At 41.9% G+C, this 15,329-nt stretch overlaps 1 protein-coding gene across 6 annotated transcripts in view; it reads right to left on the bottom strand.

The window, feature by feature from the left end:
- LOC142366574 (AT-rich interactive domain-containing protein 1B-like) overlaps positions 1-15,329 on the bottom strand; it is a 171,635-nt gene that overhangs the window by 54,143 nt on the left and 102,163 nt on the right. The window lies entirely within an intron of this gene.

The raw sequence follows: 15,329 nt of genomic DNA, 5'->3' as shown, positions 1-15,329 counted from the left end.
GCTCTCTATGTAAAGAGTCCTTGCTGCACATTTGTTATAACATGTTTGCAATGGCGCTGAAATACTGAGGCACTATGTTACTCAATATACTTTGAAGTGGCTCTAACCCACATGAATAATATTATTTTTTTATGCCTCAGTGGACTGGAGATTTGAATAAAATGAAAAATCTCATCTGAAGGATTCAATCTAAACATACAAGCATTACTTGAGCAAATATTGGCCAAAACTCTGACAGCTCTGACATAGTGTTACTTCTATGTCAGAGCAAACACTTTCCCCATCACACAAGCATAATCCAATATCACATAAAAAGGGAGACAGGCGTCTCCTATCTCTTTCCATCCGTCGTGCCTGGCTTAGCTGGTGGAACAGACAACCAAGGCAGTGTGGCAGTCTGTCCATGCTTGCTTGTTTTGGTTAATGTGATCTCGGCTGTGACACATAAAGCTTTTGTTTTCCATCATGCTGCTGTGAGTGCCCACCCGCTCTGCTAGCCTGCCAGTCTGTCGCCTGGCATTATCTACCTTCGCTCCACTAAGCACATGGAGCACTTTTTTTCCTCTCTCTGTTTCTCGTTGTCTTCCTCACCCATGGTACCACTCCCTGTCTCAGCCAATCATGTCACCCAGTGCTCTGAGCTGAGTGATGTCATGCGCTGCTTCCACCAATAGGGCTGAATGTTATTTTTCGACAGACCGGCTGCCTTGGGAGCATGCTATTTGACATGGAAGGGTTACCATGAGTCAGTTTTGGCTTTTCCAAAACACTGGGAGCTAGTCGGATGTACAGCTAGGTTGTTAACCTACAGGCTAATTGTGTGAATGGATGGGAATAATTGCATTTCACCTAATTGGGTACTGTTGCCAGCTTTTCCAGTGGCAGTTTAGGGGTGGGAAAATGTGTATCAGTAATTTGTTTAGAGGCGGTTAGGCTCATTTGGATTATACACACACTTGAGCACAACTGTGTACTCCAAGACCAAAAAAAGTAGCAGTGCTTCTTAACATGGAAAGGTGGGAAAGCTTAATGCCACAGGCTGTCAGTTGTAAATACTCCACAAAGATTACAGCACGATATGTTATTCTTCTTCTATTCCAATTAATACCTGTCAGTGGCCACAAACCATTGTGCATGGGTTACTGCCTGATATATAGTCACGTGTGAAGAATCAAAGCCAGCAAACCAGCGAGGCAGGCACGCAGATCTCAGGATCCAAACGCCCAACAATCTGGTGCCCTCATCCAAAGTGGCCCAAATCCAATTTGTTTGGCTCGGGGCTGCAAATTGCTCTGTGCATTGAGTCTCCAAATAGCTGTCAACCACTCCCGCTCGGCGTCCTGTATCACTTAATTCGCTCCTGGAGCATGTAATTGTCATAATAAGAAAAATATTGAGGTGATAATAACCAGTTACTTTGAGATGCCCCCCACCCAACACAAGACACACACACACCCCCACACACACAGTCACGTATACACAGATAATGGGCCGTCTACACATTTTACACAACATTGGAGAGGCAGTTGCTCGTGACCCTTCACCTCGCTGGTGTTGGCGCCGGCCTGCACCCTCGTTTAGTGCTCTTCTGTGTGTGTGTGTGACAGTAACACAGGCTGCTGTGCTGTCACAGCAAGACATGCTTGAGCACTGATGCAGCCAAGGGGACAGATGATGCCTCCCCCCTTCACTCATACTACTGACCGACACACATACACACATATCCCGGCAGGGTACGAGGCATCAGTGTGAAGCAGGGAGCTGTCAAATCTAGCAGAATGTGGGTCTTTTCCCCTGACCATGGTGCTGATGTTGTCTTCTCTCACCACACACTGGGAATTAATCAAAGTTGCTATGGTAGAAGGCACTGAGAGTGTGTGTGTGAGAGATTGTGAGTGGAGAAGTGGTTCTCTGTCTAGACAGGGAGGAGCCAAAGACTGCAGCTTCCTATGGGCTACAGGAAGAGAAAGCAGAAGGAGAAACTTGTTACTCCTGTCTTTCTCCCATTCCCTTTCTCTTTTTTCATACACTCTCTCTCTCGCACGTCAAGTGCCTATTTTCTGTCTCTCTCTGACTGCCCCAGTCAGAGGCATAGCATGGCTGAGGGCTCTGCACCAGATGGTTAGCCAGCTAAAAAGAGCCTGAAACACAAACGCAAATACAGCAACTGAGAACTGTGAGGGGTTGCACTATAAAACAACCTCCCTTAAAGCTGCAAACAATCAAAACTTGTGTTCTTTAACATCATTCAAAATATCTAATCCATCTAGAAATGTAACTTTTTTGGTCTTGGACCACCAAAAGTGTGGTGTACTGTATCCTATTACTGACATAAAATGTTAACAAAAAAGCAATTCCACCTAAAATCTCGAGATAGTTTTGGCCATAGAGACTCAAAGCTTCTATATTTGTAATTTCTGTTGCCCTCCAATATAATAAAGATGGACTGAATCTTCACAGTTTCAAAATGACATTTAAAAATATTCTAAACTGTGTCCCTTTTACAAGTTGTCAACTGTGTTAATGGGGACTTGTTCTGCTTATGGATAACATTTTATTGTTTTGTTTAGATGCCACTTTTTTTGTGCCGTAAGAGCAGGATTCTATACTGGATAGGGTTGTAAAAATAATAGATGCCGTTTTTTTTCAATCTCATGTCTTAAAACTGGAACTGAACTAAAATCCAAAAACCTAGACGTTAACCAAGTTAGTTATTCAGTCCAGATATTTTCACCAGAGGAAAAATATGCTTTATTGTTGCAGTTCTCAAGCAGCAGGAGTTTCTTCATACTTAAGACAATTCAACACACTTTGTTCCTGCTTACAGTTGGTCCAAAGTCCACGGTTCTCATTATACTTTAATGGCATCAGAGAATTTAGGATTTAATTCAAACTCTAGCTCCTTATTTCTAAGGACTTGAGCAATGGACTTCTAACGCCACATATTCCTGCTGGACCCCAGTGGTTTTGTGAAGCAGGGCCTGCTTGAACCTCGGGGACTGTGCAGTTCTTGATTTAGGTGTCAAGCCAGCAGACCTCTTTGGGTGTTATAAATAACACCTGTTTTGGTTTTAATTGCTTTAGGTTGCAATGTGATTGCCATGTTACCTTTCAGACTTGCCTCAATACATAGATGTAACAGAATCATTCTGTTAACCAGATTTGACCTTGCGTTTCATTAGTTACATCTGAAGTTGGAAATACCGCTTTTTATTTCAGTCTCCTTAGAATCATTGCACTTTAATGTTTTGCACATTTTAGAAATGAGATTTTTAAACGAACCACTACTTGTTTTTTTTATATAGTCTTATTGTATTAATTTGTTAATTAAAAAAAAGTCTTAAATTGCTGTATCTTATATACTGTATATATAGTGTGTGTGTGTGTGCATTACTGTTATCATGCTTAGTTTCTTTCCTTTTTTGCATTGATTGTTGTGTAAAGCACTTTCTACCATATGTTTTGAAAGATTACAAAACATATAGGTACTATTTATGACAAGAACTGTATAGTTAATGTATCTTCTAACAGCTGATTGATTTGAGTGTTCAAAACTTTTTTTTTTAGGAGACACAAAATTCTTGATAAGAAATTAGCGTATATTCATGAAAAAATCTGCATGTCTACATGTTTAGATGAAGGAGCCGTGTTTCAACTGTTCAAGGGGAAAATCCATGATGATGTTGCACACAGCTAAGGCTGAACTCCACTTCTTTTAATGGTGTACACATTATTTACAGAAATAACACCTCAGTGAGCTCAGAGGACAGTTTTATTCTCTGTTTCTCTTCTCTGGGTAAATATAATGATGCAAACTGTAATTAACTCCAATAGCTATCGTTTGTAGGCCTGAGGGACTGGTCTTCTCATGGCAGCGCTGCACTCATTTATGGGCTCTGGCCGCTGTACTTTCAATCTTTATGGAGCGCTGGAGACTAAGAGGAAATGCTATTACACAAAGATATTTTCCTCTAAATTCTACCACAAACTGTCAATTGAGACAAAATCCAAATTAAATGCCAAATGAATCCAAATGGACTTACAGACTCAAATAAAATGTCTTTCTGTGTGTTTTAAGGAGAGTTTTAATGCAATGCCCCATGCAGGGCACCAACTGTAATACCCTTCACTAAGTGCTATCAAGCACAGAAAAAGGAGGAGAAATGAGAAGGAGCAGAGACTTTGTGAGGAGGATTTCACATGACGCCCTCATCATAATTTCCTTCTTTGACGTCAATCAGTTAGAATGTCGACCAGGGCTGGAACGATTCTGTGATGATGATAAGAACTGATTGTAATGGTGAATATTCATACAATAACATGTTGATCAAAATGTGTCTTCTCACACCCAGTGCAGTTCTTCATACAACTGTTTTACTATTTTTAATTTAGTGTCAGTTTCATGTGAAAATGCATGTTGATGGAGTGTGTGTTTGCTCGACAGAGACTCTGGCATCTCCGGAGGGTCTTAGAAGCGAGGAGGAACAAGGCAGATACAAGCAGGAGTACTCTTTGCAAACTAAGAGGTATTTGGCATGCTTCAGGCTTGCCAAAATCCCAAGCACCCAACAGGCTATCAAGTATGTTAGAGCGCCAACCCATGACCCTTTGCAGTGTACAGTGAGTTTCAAGGATGAATGTTTTGGTCTCAAGTGCCTAAAGTTTCCAACTGTTATTCATTTAAGTCTAGAAGATTGAGTAGATCACTGAGAAACACAACACAAGAGAGACTACTTTGGATAACTACTTTGGATAACCCTGCAATAAGAGCCGGTCAGAGTGTAAACCTGAATAATGACTAAAATCCTGCTGCCATTCTAGCTCCACATTGCAGAAACTAGAAGCACCCTATGAATTCAGTATGACTAAAAGAAACTAGGTTGTACTGTATGACATGTCCTCCAAATACATACAAAGGCAAAAAATGTGGAGGAAAGAGGCATTGTTGCATGCAGCCCACTCTCTTTTTTTCAAGCCTGATTCTGAAAAATACTGTTTATAATGCATACAGAAATAAAACCACATGTTGGGGTTAGGGGTTGTCAATAGGAAGTAACACCACATAACAGTGTACTGGTTTGGATGGACAAGAGTTTGTGATGAGAAAGTCTGTGCTATTTGGAAGACAACACTGTTAAAAACAGCCACTTTGTTTTAGCGCTTTGGAATAAAAGCTCTCTAAGAACCAACTGTTCCCTTTAACGTTGTACAAAGGGAAGCAACAGCAGCACTGAAAACCAAATGTGCTTTTCTTTTCAATTCTGCTTTTGCACATTACACAAAGTCAACACAATCTCTTGTTAATACCACTGCGTCTCAAAAAAAAGAAAAAAGAAAGCTCTTCACGGGCTGCTAAGCAGCAACCTGAAAAGAACCTGTGAGAGGTCCGGGAGTCGGGCGGAAGGGTCAAACATTTATGTGGACACCTGACTCACGATTCCGATGGATTCACTAAATCTGGTGATAATGCCAATATCGTTGCATTAGTAATTATAGCTTGTTGTAAGAGGCACCCTGAGCGATAACTGCCCCGGTTCTTAAGCCTCCCGTAATGTGCAGATATGGGGAGGACCACGTTGAAAGGGACATTTGAGGCCTTATTACCCCTAAGCTGTTAAAGACGCTCCGGATCTGGCACTGCTTGTCTCCAAACCAGAAGGATTAGTGTTCAGTTTCACTACGATTCCCCCGATAATATGCCAAGCATGTGGCAGCTAGAAGTGCTTAGCCAATGGGCCCTATTTACTTTATGCCCCCCACCCCACCCCTCACAATTTCCTGCAACAATAATGGCAGTTAAGTGATTTGAACAACCAGCATCATCTTTTAAGTGGCTATATAAACATGGAGATTGACTCCTTTTTGAACACTGAAGTGTGAAGTCAAAGACGCCCCAAACCACCTGCCCATAAATTCCACTCATAAGTTTGTTATCTTGGCTAGAAGGGTCTATTTAAATGAGCTTTTACCTAAGTTGGCACATTTCTCGAAATAGAGTGAAAAGGGTGAGTCCATTTATTGTCTGAGCTGTTGAAACTTTCCAACGTTCATTAGGAAACAAAGGTTCTTGACACCTTAGCTTTTAATGCACATGCCGACTAATCACGCCAACACACACACACACACACTCAGTGTATTTGTTCTGCACGTATTGGTTCCGCTAATGTTTTTATTTATGGCATTCCAGCATGACATCCTGCCATCCACCCACCCCCTCCTCACCTCTCCTCTCACCCAAGAGAGAGCTGAAAAACAACAAATGACATAGAGTGTGTGTGTGTGTGTGTGTGTGTGTGTGTGTGTGTGTGTGTGTGTGTGTGTGTGTGTGTGTGTGTGTGTGTGAGGGAGGGAGAGACGGCAAGAGAGGGGCAAAATAAAGTAATAAATAAAGGGCCCAAATTCCTCATTTCTAATTCAACTGCTCGTTCAGCTTAACCTCTCTCTCCTCAGCAATTAAAGCGCACGCCACATCCTTCACGCTGCGTACAGCCGAGGCTAAATAATGCAGGGGGCATTCAGCACCCGCATCCTTTATCATCCCAAATGACAGCCATTTGCATATCTCCCCAGTCAATTAGAGCGCGGCGGAATAATCAGCCCATAATTGGGGGAGAGCGTCGGTAATCACCCGCCCTGGCACACCGACAGGGCCATTGGAGGAGTGAGGGGGGAGGTTTTGTGTGGGGTTGGGTGCATGTGTGTGTGTGTGTGTGTGTGTGTGTGTGTGTCACATGAAGACAGTCCACCCAAGTGCAGACTCTTCACTTCAAACCAACGCGTCCAAACAACCACTCTAACTTCTCCCTTGTTCCCTCTAATGCTCTCTGAGCTTGCCTTTTCACTAATTTACAAGTACCAGCTTTCTCAGCCCGTTTGACTCCAACACAATATTTCTATGCAATATCTTTAATCAAAATGGGCCGGCGAGGGACTTTTATAGCATAAAATGCAATACATGAGTGACAGGTTTCATTTCAGATGCCATTCATTCTCAAATGTTAATTTATTTCCATATACAAAAACATGAATAATGACATCCTTTTCGGCTTTGCTGCTTTGTGAGAAGGATACAAGAATTCAAGATCATTAATGTCAATAATAAATTGTATTTTCATGCTAGCTACTGCGTTCACGGATTTGCCAAAGGTAGCAGATTTTTTAGCTTATGCAATGCTCCAGCTTTCCCTCAAAATTGAAGACTTCCTTCGAAAAAAAGACAAGGAGCTGCATGTTTTTTTGCCTGCTTGCAAGTCTTCTGTGAGAGCTATTAAATTCATATTCTGTTCCTTTCATACAGCAACAAAGCGTAATATTAAGAACAGCCAAGAACAATGGGAGAAAGAGTATGCTGAGACACCAGGGAGAAAATCCCCCGCGTGTCCCCTTTAGATGCAGACAATCAGAGTTGTTTCATGGGAAGTTTTCAGGGCAGCTTTGAAGTGCAGTATCTGCACAGCCTATGTACTCCTGCTGAAAGGGGAATGACCATTTTTGTCAAACAACATTTCTTTTAATACACTGTAACCTCCCATTCCTCAGATGCTTTGGTGCTGTCCTCTGAACAAGAAGAATGAAAGGACGACTTGAGAGAGGTAGAAAGAGTGGTTGACAGTAATGGGTGCGGTGGAATTGAGTGCGTACGTGTGTGAGGGAACATCAGAAAAACTCAGGCAAGGTTAGTTCCCATCTGTAGCTCCATCCTTTTGTGTCTCCCCAGCTGCTTTCTTTTCCCTCATGTCTTTGTATTTACTCTACCCAATCCAGTTCAATGTTAGCCAGCTCTGCCTCTGTGGTGTTTTAGCCTCACAGTAGCTTTGCAGAGATGAAACGCATGCCATTCACTTCTCCTTGATAGAAGTAGTGAGAAAAGAGAGAGGAGAGAGGAAGTTAGAGACTGGAAGGAAGGGGTAGGGTGGGAGGCAAGGACAGCACAGGCAATGATACAGATGATTTGCCTTGATTTAACCTGCACGTATGACTAGGACAGTCTATTACAGACGAGGGCAGACTCGAAACAATTGAAACTCAAACAAAAAAAGAGTCCCTTTTGAAGAGAGGAATGATAAAAAAAAACACAACAGTGGCAACATCCTTAAACAGCTCTCACTGTCCACAGGGGGAGGAAACATTGATTTCCGTTTTACTCTTTTTTAAGGGGTGGCATCTTTCCCCGTTTAATCCCCAATTCCTCTACTCTCGGGGGATCTGTGGCATTTCCTGCCAGCCAGCCTGGGCTGAGCTGTTGAGACTTATGCATCACTGTCAAAATGGCTTTGATCAAAACAGGGGGAGAGGGAGGAGGTGGGGGGGAGGGGGGGTCTGGCTTGATCGCTGCATGGCAAAACTCTTCCCCCCACTGGACGTTCAGGCTGTCAGTGCATTTGCCACGGTAATCCATCAGCCTGAGCTGCTGATCAATAAGGGGAGTGGTGGAATTTTGAGCTGTATCTTGTCGTGATCTGTCTACATTCAGAATATGATGCTGTAAAATTCAAATTTGACTCGAGGATGCAGAAAATCCAAAAAATTAAAGATTTGTGTGAGTCCTCCCTTTCCTCTACACTGTATTTTGATAGTTGTTTCTTTATTTGTTGTATTCGAAATGCAAAATATATGCATTTGAGTGTTCTATCTGATTTAAATCTTACCTGTGTTGTTTCTTTCTAAATTTGTGACCAATATTTGTGAAAAATTGCCAACAACTGACAGATCTGTGTGAATATTTGAGCGCTTTTTAAAAGTATAAAAAGTTACTAAAAATATTTGGAAATCTTCTTTTTCTGAACTTTGACCTTCCAACATTGTGCTGTAAAAGAAAACTGCCCTCTATATACATTTGTTATCATTCTTATATTTCACAATTTTATTCCATGTATTCCCTATTAGGAAGGGTTTTGATTGATTGGCATGCAGTTAAACAAATAATCGACGGACTAACAGAACAATAAAGAGCATGATTCTTGTTTCAGGTCAACCAAGTCAGACAAACCAAACACATGCTCATACAAAGAGTCACACAGGGGGGCAGCAGCGCTTTCTGGACAGGCCTCGTCATCAACGACAGCCCACATTTCAAAGTGTTCAAATAAACTTTTTTAGCGGTGAAAACAAATTGGGCTCACCATCAAAGAGACTTTTCAAAAAGCCATTTCTCTATGTCAGTTCAAAAGAACCCCGGTTGGTAAACAGGCATGGAGAAAACACAGCGCAAGATATTGTAGGAGGTACAAACGGCCGGAGTTCCACCACAACAAAGGCAGAGGAGAAAGAGTGGAGGGGTGTAATTCATCACACACTCAACAAAAGCAAGTGTGACTGACTGACCATGACCAAAGCAACACAACAAAAAAACCTTCTTCCTAATTGGAGAAGCTGTTTTTCTTTTTATTTCAAGCCCACTTTACCCATTGTTTTCCCCTTCTTCCAATTTCTTGCTGCTCAGTTTGCCCCTGCCCTCTACGCTTCCTTCATGATATCCCTCTCTTCTCCTTTTTCTCCTTTCCTTTTCTTCCACCCATTTCTTCATTGAAAAGATAGTCAGTTATTCTAGCGTCTGACTTAAATTAGCTGACAGCCGGAGAGAGATTGAGTGAAGGGAGAGATGAGTCTAAAGAAAAGGGGGTAGAAAGGAGGAGCAGGAAGGTTAGGAGAAAAACCTTTGGGTCCTTTATAGCTTGAGAAATCTGTTAACAGACAGCCCTGCAGACATAGGCCTCGCTCAGCATACCATCTTTCCATCTACCTCAGGCAAAATCTCATTTGTCGGGGATTCAGCTATAGACCAGAGGATAGAGAGAAAGAGATCGAAGGAGAGCGGCAGCAGCTGCAGACTGGAGCCCGCCCCTCCGTCGAGCCGTCATTAGCTATGCACAAGACAAACTGCTGACACAAAGTCACACAGCGTGCTGAGCAGAGGCTTGTGGGTAGGCAGGAGGAATCCATCCCTCCATCCCTCCACCTGTCTATCGACATCCCAGTCTCTCCCTTGTCTGCCTTCAGGTTTTGCAATTACAATCAAACGGCAGCATCCAGGCCCCGAAGCGCTGACTGACGGTTTGGATTAACCGAGATGTGGAGAGGCCTTGGGATGATGTGTGTTTCTTGTGTGTGTTTCTCTGCCTGTCAGCAGCTCTGCTTGTCCGTCTGTGTGTGTATACTATATTAATTTGTATTTGCAGCATGTTTCAGGCTCAGCAGTGATGTTTGTCTTTCAATGTATGTGACTCTTCCTGTCTATCAGTTGATTTTGTCAGTATATTTGTATGTACAGTGTGGGTTTACATGCACATGAACGACAGGGAAAGTGAAATGTATGGAATGATGCATTAGCATGAAAAGGAGCGTGAATCACGGCACAGTTACAATTTCAATTAAATCCCACTGAACGGATCATTTGATTTTGTCAGCTGGGTTTTGAAAATGCATCAATAGATTTTTTTTGTGTGTGTGTGTGTGCATGCGTGCGTGGAATTCACATGGCTTCAAAAGCTGATAGATATTAATGCGATTCCAACAGCATCTTAACGATTTTAGACAATTAAAGAGTACGCTCAGATATAATTTGGAAAACAATACATTTCCAAAAATGCCTCTCCAGTGGCACTTTGTTGCAAGCACTGAACAGTAATTTTCAGAACAATCTGGATTCTACATTTTGAAGATATAACACACTGAGACATGGAGAAATGTCATGAAAAGTGACAACACAAGCAAATCTAAAACTTGACAATAAGGAAAGAAATCACAAAGCTGTCAAAAATAAAAGAACAAGCACACACGCATATACACCCTCTGAATTAACTTCACTGTTGCACTGCCACAGTCGAGCAGGCAAACATGCAACCATACAGAAACTGCTCCTCAGAAGGCAGCGAATAAAGTGTGAGGAACAAAAACACGTCAATCTGCTTTGTCCAAAAGAATCTGAGCTGCTCTACTGTGTCCTCTGTGGGATTGTTTCTTTAACTCTTCACTGCTCGACATTGATGTCATCCATCATAGATGACAAATGTGGCATGACAGCTCTGCTTAGGAAGCTGCAGTTACTACAGATAGAAAACTATTTACAGCTCGTGCAGTGTGCAACAAGGAGAAGTTTGTCAAAACAAAACCACATATCTAAATATCTGAATCTTGGTTAGTCCTGACAACAAAGTTAATAAACTTAAAGAAGTGCAAACCCTGACACCTTACTGCCTTGGCTTTATTTTTTTTGTAGCATTCCCTTCTGCCAGGAATCTACAGATTCTCATATTCCTTTCTGAGAATTATACCGATTATTACATTTTCAATTTAATATTTTCATTACAACTCGTTTTGGTAAATTCACACACGAGGCCCTCAGGACATTTGAAATAATTGGATTTTTTTTAAACATTAACCTATTTTGCAAAGATAACATCTGGCTTCTTCCTTAATTGTTTCACTCTATCTTAAAGAGTAAAAACTCTGCATTTTACCAGGTCAGTAATTTTGAGTGTTGCATGTTTTTGTCCAAAAACAATAATAGGGAAACTAGGAATTTTATCACTTGCTGAGAGTAACAGTCCCAGTGATGAGGAGAAAACTCACAAACTTGTAACACCTGCAGAAACATGTAAAGTCTACAGAATGCATATTATCACCATCCATAAAAATGGCAACATATACACATTTAGATTCACAGTTCATAACAACCATCCATTTTGCATATTCACACTCTAATTTGAGAAGAAAAGTCACCCTGTATGCCGTCTTCCTGTCTGGAACAAAGGCCAGCTAACCAACCAGAACGTCCTCGTGGAGCCTGTGAGCCAATGGTCGCTGGGCTGTGTGTGCACGGATGTGTGTGTGTGTGATGTAAGTGCAGGGAAAGCAGAGGTGACAGCAGTGCGAGGCTGATATAATAAAAGCGGAAGATGAAACGCTGTCAGATGCTGCGGCGAGCAGCTCAAACGCCAGCAACGTTTGGTAAAACACACATGCGTCTCCTCCCAGACTGTCTCTTCTGCTCACACACTATAACGCTTCTCGCACACACACAGATTCTGACACACATTTCTGTGTGATAGACAGTTTCATAGTGTCGTAGCTGAGGTGTTGGCCTATAAAAAGCAGTGCTGATATGATTTAATGGGTGAGTCTTATTATAAGACTGTCGCTGGGCCAGTGTAATCTGGCTAGTGCTCCAGGGCACAGCACTGAGACACATGCACTACAATACTCCACACCAGATAATATTGCTATGTGCTACATTGCTATTATAAGATAGAGCCATTTGCCGCTCTGATATGCCGCGTATACGAGTGTCATTTGGGAAGGAGTGATTTATGACTGTGAGGCAGGAGAATAAAGACAGATTGTTTTTATTCATGTGTCTTTAGAGGCCAACTTCATTTCTCTTTTGTTTGTACTGCACTTATTTTCACATTAAATCAAAGAAAACGACTTACTTGCAGAATACACAGAAAAGCATATGAGCTTTGTGGTATTCATATAATCTCTGTAGAGTCTGGGCCACCCACTCAAAAACTGCACAGTGTCACTTTGACACTGATTCTGAATCTGCACTTAATGGAACAAGATCCCTCTGTTAGCTGTCTTCCAATTTTTGTTAAGACTAAATTGCTATTAATTATAAATACCGGAGCAGCTGTCTTAAAATATATGACATATCTGCTAGGGTATTAGACACTGTGGTGATATTGCCTCTCCTGCCACTTTTAATATCAGCACCCTGGCTCCAATCACAGCCTAATAATGGCTTCTCATTATGAGGTGTATGTATGTGTGTGTGTGTGTGAGGGAAGGGGGGAGCTTCAGTTTCACTACTTAAAAGCCACAGATGACACCTTGTAAAAAGTTAATTTCATTTTAGACATTTGCAGAATAGGGCTGTAAATTCAAGCGCTCGAGGTGCGCCATAAGGCTATCAGCTCTGATAATTGAGATATTGAATAATTAGGTGTAAGCAATTTATTATGTGTATAAATGCAAAGCAGGAGGGGGAAAAAAAAGTTTCAACTTCCTCTGACAGCTCTGAGAGAAAAGCGTCCGGTTTCACACAAATTGTGTTGCGAAGGTGGGGAGAGAGTTTTTTTTAGCGGAAGACGGAGGAGAGGACCATTGTTCCTTGGATGTAGATATGGAGTTTAACAGGAGATGGCGCTGTGCTTGCTGTGAGCGCAGAAGAGCAAATTCAGGGGAACATTGAAGGGGTTCCGTTCAGGATCAGGCAACATTACTGACTGCTTCATAATGTGATTCAAACTGCCGACATTCACAGTGACCACAACGCATCAAATAAAAAAGAAAACGCAAAGAAAGAGAATCATAATATTATATGTTAACATGGATGTGGGTTTATGTATAGATTACATGCTTCAGCAGTGTTCAAATATTTCTAAAATACTATCAGAGACTGCTCTTTGGGAAACATGTATGACATGGGTTCAAGATTCAATGATAGCTTCTTTTTTTTTCTGGCATTATATGTCGCTTTTAGTAAATCATATACGGCGATGACTTCTTCCTTTCTAATGATTTGCATAAACACAAACTCACAAATCGTTAAAAAAAAGACATCTTCGTGACGTCCATAGTCATTAAAAGACAAAAGATAATTTCCCTTTTCTGGAGTCTTTCATTTTTTTGTCTCTCTTCCTTGTTCCCCAAACCTTTTATTTCCCAGATGGTTTCTTATTTTTAATGTAAAAAAAAAGACAAAGAGACTTGCTGCCAGATCTATCTTTAAACTGCTTTAATTTTTTCCCGTCATATGAGATTGATTTTGGTGAAAGGAGAAAGAAGAGGAAGGCTTCCACCTGGCTTGCAAACACACCATCCTTGCTGTTACTGCTCATCCCCCACCTTCCCTTTCCCCCCACTTTTCTCTCTCATGGCCTCTGTCTTAATTTCACAGGGGAATCATTTGACAGATATTGCCCTTGAAGAGGCAGCCTGTGCCTCGCCACTGAGAGCAATGGGGGGGGGGGGGGGGGGGGGGGGGGTTTGTAGTGGGGGGTGGGGGGGGGATGGAGGAGAGGAAGCCACAGAGAATGAGAGTGATGGGGAGAATGAAGGGGAGAAGGAGGAGGAGAAGAGGGGGAGTGGAGGGTAAAAAGTTATTAAGTGGATGTGAAAATGCAGCGCAGCCAAAAAGGTTAAGTCTGGAATAGGAAATTAAAACTTGCATCGCTTTTGGCTTTAAATAGATTTGGTTTCATTATGGGCGCCAAGGCCAGTTAGAGTCAAATCCCTCTGGAGAGAGCAAGGGAAGGAAAGAGAGAGCAGGAAGAGGGATAGTGACATGGGGAGGCAGGCGAGAGAATACGGAACAATGAGAGAGCGGAAGGAGGCAGACTATCATGCAGTTCACATTCATTTTCAATCTCAGCCTGTTTTTCCCCAAACCCCTTTCCACAGTCAAGCGAATACCAATTCTACATACCATTACTGATTTAGTACTTAGACTTTAAGTGGAATCCAAGGCTGCTGTGAAGCCTGAATACAAAGAGCGTGAATGGCATTGGCTAACAGGTGTGTGACTATTTTTCTCTATTCCTCTGTTTTTATTTGCATTGACATTTTATGAGTCTTCTGTGACTTGAGTTAATTTTTTGACCCTGGAACGTATGAAACCTGCTCAGACTTGTCCTGTTATTTCTGCCTTTTGCTTTTGTCAGATGGGAAAATGAGGAAACATGGGCCTTTTGGACCTTATGGTCTTGTGTTCCACGCATCTTAAAACCGCTTCATACATGATATGTATGAAGTGAAGGACAAGACCATTTTTAAATTACACTTCAAGACTGCTCAAAGGGACCTAGCTTTAGTTGTTTCGTGGGCTTCATACCAACAGTTCGCACACACACACACACACACACACACACACACACACACACACACACACACACACACACACCTGCACAGGTTACACAGACTGACCCTCTTCCAGCTCTTATTTATTGCCTTCATGGTCTCCCAGGGAAGGACACAATAGTGAGGATCTATATAGATTGAAAGAGAATGGATGAAACTGAGGGGGGAGGGCAGGATGGATGAGAGAAAGTAAAAAGGTGTTGAAAAAAGCAGCAGCGAAAACGTGACAAAGATAATGAAACAGAGTCATAAAGAAGTGGAGACTGTGCGGGAATCAAAGAATTATGGCTGATACATAGTCCCAGGGATCTGTTGCTCTTTATTTAGAGATCTTTATCATTTGCCATCTCTGGCCATGAGAGTAAACAACAGCAGTAATGAAACACAAGTTGTTGCATACATGAATAAATAAGAGCGTTAAGTCAATTTCAAGGTGGTAAATGTTATGACCATTAAAGGTTGGATCATTA

This window comes from Odontesthes bonariensis, chromosome 17 (assembly GCF_027942865.1).
Source record: "Odontesthes bonariensis isolate fOdoBon6 chromosome 17, fOdoBon6.hap1, whole genome shotgun sequence".
NCBI classification, from domain to species: domain Eukaryota; kingdom Metazoa; phylum Chordata; class Actinopteri; order Atheriniformes; family Atherinopsidae; genus Odontesthes; species Odontesthes bonariensis.
This window is presented reverse-complemented; position numbering and strand designations above follow the sequence as displayed.